At 43.4% G+C, this 5,169-nt stretch overlaps 1 pseudogene; it reads right to left on the minus strand.

Annotated features, from left to right (window-relative positions):
• Nucleotides 1-524: 524 nt before the first annotated feature.
• On the minus strand, nt 525-3,947 carry Foxn3-ps1 (forkhead box N3, pseudogene 1; annotated as a pseudogene).
• Between the last annotated feature and the right edge of the window lie 1,222 nt (nt 3,948-5,169).

Raw genomic sequence — 5,169 nt, forward strand, 5'->3', positions numbered from 1 at the left:
CCATGATAAAATCAAATGGTCATAAGCTCAAAACAAATTAGCATCTTGTTTATGTTGTCCTTTTGCCCCCTTTTTATCTCTTTGCCATCTGGATTAGTGACATTATTCAAACACAATATAATCCAGCCAAGAGCAGAAATGACCAGGCTGCCTCTTTCATTTGCTCATAGTCACTCTCAGGGGCCGGGGGTGGGGTCTATGCATCTTTTTTTTCCCTTTTTGACTGGCAACCAGGCTCTCAGAACCCTACCAGCCTTCACAAGGTGCTGGCCTTACCTGTTCTCAAAGCACCCATTGTCCTCAGAGCACCTGTTTCCTCTTCCTGGCTAGCTTTCTTGCTCATCTTCTCTGTGGTGGCTTTCATGGTGTTGGAAGCTCCCCTTCAGGTTATCAACAGAGCAGGTGGTGGTGGCAGTGGAAGTGGTGGTAAAAGAGGAAGAGGAGGAGGAGGAGGAGGAGGAGGAGGAGGAGGAGGAGGAGGAGGAGGAGTCACTGGTGAGTGAGATGTCCAGGGCTTTGGAGGACTACGTAAGGTGACTATAGTTGTGGTCCTCCCTGGGGTCTCTACTGACCACCTTGAAGCCACATGATGGTTTGTTTTTAGTCCCTACCTGGTTGGTGTCTGGTGACCCCTTTCCTCAAAGCTGTTCTCCTCCAAGTGGGAGTCACTGGCTATAACTGGATGCCAGGAAACAACTCTCTGCTCAGAAAGTCAGCTTTGTTTTCTATCATTCCTGGAGAAAGAGTTGCAGACATCTCAGGGTGGGTATTCAAAAGTTTCATGACATTGGCGGCATCAACATCAAGAACTTTCAGAAAGGCTCTGCTCTTCCTGAAAAACCTACTTTCTTCACAGGTGGGTAGGCCTTTGATGTATCTGAGGAGTGGGAAGAGGGTATTAAAGTGTCTTTTTCAAAGCTAGAATTAGATTTTTGTCTCTGTGATGGGTGTATGTACCAAAAAGACTCTTCACCTATACTCTGATTTGTCTCTTTGTCTACTTTGTTGAAACACTTATTTAATGATAAATTATGTCTTACAGTTTTCCCATCTAATTGGTGCATTTTCAAAAAATGGGAAATGTTCCAAGATCCAAATGTAGATATCCTTCACTGGCAGGTTGGAGAGTCTTGGATGGCCATAAACATGAGGCAGTTAAAGGAACAGGAAGGTTTGCAGCTAAAGTTCCGACTGTCATTACAGTGTACAAGGGAGTAGGTGGGGACCTGTGGGGTGTTACGGTCTAGTTCTTGGAACAGACCCCAAAGTACTTAAATTTCTTGCATTTGAGAAGCCAGTCCAGGCTGGTCAGCTCTTCATTTCGCCAAGTCCTTTTTTCTAACTTATCAGGCTTATCAGGAGTGTCAAAATGGCACTGACTATGTTGCCTGACTCACTGGTTCCTGACCTTGTAGGCTTTTTAGAGGTAGGACTGACAGAACTCACTGACTTGAAGGCTTTGGGTTAAGAGGGGTCTCAAAGACTGCAGGACACTATCGCTATTGCTCTTCAGGGCAGCAGACAACTTCTGAGGGCTCCTGGTAGACATAGTTTGGTGGTCCCACAAAGGAGCCACACCCAGGGCAGTGGAACACCCAGGTGGGCCCCAGGAGCTGGAGGTCAGGGAACTGGGATCGCTGAGCCACATGGGACCTTCAGCCACTGCCATCTGTCCACACATCTTCTCTCCTGCCCTTGTCTCTCCCACCCCTGTAGTCCCACCTCTTGCTTGCCTCTGTCAGGTCCCTGAATAAGTTGCCAGTTTTGTACAACTTACTAATTTTACTGTCAGGTCCCTGAATAAGTTGCCAGTTTTGTACGACTTACTAATTTTACTTTAGTCCTTCAACTATATACACAATATTACACTTTAACATATCTACACACCATCTTAAGTGTTCTGATCTGTCCTCAATGTCACAATCCCATCTTGGCCCGGTGTTTCTTTAGACCCTACAGGATACTTGGCCTCTAGCATGTGCTAATCATCTGTACAGCACTCTAGTTCTCTCAGGCCATCAAGGTCTGTCTTTATCATAATAATACCTTTCAAAAAACAGGTTCATCATTTGGGGAAATATGTCAAAACTTTCTATATATTTTTCAGAACCACCTGAGTAGCCAGGTTCTGCTTAATCTGTTTAGTGTCTTATGTAGAGGAAGATGTTGGGCTTAATGAGTGTGACATTTCTCCCAACAAGTTCTTGACAGGAATTCCAAGGTGGAGTTACAGCTTAATTAGATTACTGAATAAGGGCATATTGAACTTGTTTGTCCAGTAGGTGGCACCATTAGAAAAGATTTAATTTTACTGATTTACCAGGATACCTTAAACAGTGGTTCTCAACCTATGAGTCATGACTCCTGTGGGTGGGATCCACCAGGCCTTTAAAAGGGTCTCTTAAGATCAGCAGAAAACACAAATATGTACATTGTGATTCTTAACAATAGAAAAATTGTAGTTATGAAGTGGCAATGAAAATAATTTTGTGGTTGAGGATCACCACAATATGAGGAACTACATTAAAGGGTTGCAGAATTAGGAAGTTTGAGAACTACTGTCTTTTTTTAAAAAATTTTTATTATATATTTCTTTACTTATATTTCAAAGGTTATTCCCCTTCTCATTTTCCTGTCCATAAGCCCCCATTCACTCCCCTCCCCCTTCCCCATACGGGTATTCCCCCTATACATCCCCCTTATTGCCCTCCCCCATATTCCCCTGCACTGGGGGTACAACCTTGGCAGGACCAAGGGCTTCCCCTTCCACTGGTGCACAACGTGGCTATTCTCTGCTACATATGCAGTTGGAGCCCTGGGTCAGTCCATATAGAGTCTTTCGGTAGTGGTTTAGTCCCTGGAAGCTCTGGTTGGAGAACCACTGTCTTTTTTTTTTTTTTATTAACTTGAGTATTTCTTATATACATTTCAAGTGTTATTCCCTTTCCCGGTATCCGGGCAAACATCCCCCTCCCCCTCCCCTTCCTTATGGGTGTTCCCCTCCCAACCCTCCCCCCATTGCCGCCCTCCCCCCACCAGTCTAGTTCACTGGGGGTTCAGTCTTAGCAGGACCCAGGGCTTCCCCTTCCACTGGTGCTCTTACTAGGATATGCATTGCTACCTATGAGGTCAGAGTCCAGGGTCAGTCCATGTATAGTCTTTGGGTAGGGGCTTAGTCCCTGGAAGCTCTGGTTGCTTGGCATTGTTGTACATATAGAGTCTCGAGCCCCTTCAAGCTCTTCCAGTTCTTTCTCTGATTCCTTCAACGGGGGTCCTATTCTCAGTTCAGTGGAGAACCACTGTCTTAAAGGGATATTTGTGTGCCCCAATTGGGTGTGACTAATCTTACTTACGAAGGGCACTCACTATTCCTGAATCTATTCTACACTGTTGGCATAAATCTGGATATGTTCTTTTTTTATTGTTTATGAGACAAGCTTTTACTATGTAGCCTTGGCTGCCTTCAAACTTAGAGTCTTTCCCTCCATAGTGTTAGGATTAACATTTTGCATCACCACACCCAAACTGGTTCTTAAAGCTTGTGGGTAAGATACCTCAGTCCCTTGGCCTATTTGTTTATAAAAGTCCACTTTGCAATAAAATATCATAGTTAAGACTGCCATATTATGGCTATGCTTTTAATCCAATCTAAGTTCCTTTCAGAACCTAGCTAGTTCTGCTGAGATAAAGCTATGCAATGCTCCAAGTTACTACACACTGTGTGCAGTCTTTTCAGACTGTTAAATACTTGGAAAGACTTTATTTAAAATTTTAATATATATTTATTGTGTGTGTAGTATGTATATATATGAGTGTGGGAGCATATGAAGAGTTGGTGTTTTCCTTGAGATCCTGGAGTTATTCCCTTCTACCATGAGACCCAGATTCTTAGGTTTGTATGGCAAACACTTACCTGGTGAGTTGTCTGCTGGCCTGAGGGAGTTCATCTTACAAGCAGCTTTGGAATCCATTTGGAGGAGGAGGAAGATTGCACGTAGGTGGAAACATGAAGAGTAACATACGTCTTGCACTACCCACATAGCACAAACCATAAACAGCTTATTCCTAGGAGTGAAAAGGGTGCTATTCAATGAACTTAAGTGAACTGGACACTGGTGGTCTGAATAAGAATGCCTACATAGGCTCGTGTATTTGAATGTTTAGACATCAGGGAGTGGCACTACTTAGGATTAGGAGGTGTGGCCTTGTTGAAGGAAATGTGTAACTTGGGGAAAGGGGAGGTGGGCTTTGAGGTTTCAGAAGCACAAGCCAGGCCTAATGTTCTCTCTCTTCTCCTGAGGCCTGCAAATTTGGACTTAGATCACCATATCTGCCTGCATGCCACCCTGCTTCCTGCAACGATAATGGCCTAAACCTTTGAAATTGCAAGCACTTTCCAATTAAATCCTGTCCTTTTCAACATTTGCCATGGTCGTGGCAATAGAATTCTGACAAAGACAGAAGTTGGTACCAGGGAGCAGGATATTGCTATGATAGGTCTGACCATGATGCTTAGTAGAGGAATATGGAACACTTTGGGACTTTGAATTAGGAAAACAGTTGAATGTTTTAAACAGGGCTTAATGGGCCATACTAGTAGTGTTGGGAGCAATGTTGGTTATAAAGATCTATCTTAAGAGGTTTCAGAGGTTCTTAACATTAGGAAGTGGCCTGGAAACTGTTCTTGTGATATTTTGGTGAATATTGTGGCTGCTTTCATCCTGTGTTCCACTAAAATAAAATAAAATAGAATAAAATAAAAATCAACCTGCCCGAGGCTAAATTGATATAATAGAAAGGAGCAAGTTGAGCAAGGAAAAATACAAAATATACAGTTTGAGGAGAAAACAGGCACCAGGAAGTAGAATGCAGCCAAACTAAATCCAGCACTCAAGGAGATAAAAGATTCAAAGAAAAGCCTGATGCTAAATGGAATAGAGGGAGTGTTGACCACAGGACAATAACTCACCTAACTAAGCTTCCAACTTGTGAAAAGGAATTAATGCAGAGATGAAGCAATGAAGGAACTCGTCAAAGCTAGAAAGCTGATGCTGCTGTAACAGTGTTCCCCACACATAACAGAACTTGGCAGCTTCAGCCATGTGGCTCTGGCTTTCGAGTCAAGGGTTGTAGAATCTTCCTCTGTGGAAAAGGAAAGTTACTGAAGCC

The sequence above is a fragment of the Rattus norvegicus genome, chromosome X (assembly GCF_036323735.1).
Source record: "Rattus norvegicus strain BN/NHsdMcwi chromosome X, GRCr8, whole genome shotgun sequence".
NCBI lineage: Eukaryota > Metazoa > Chordata > Mammalia > Rodentia > Muridae > Rattus > Rattus norvegicus.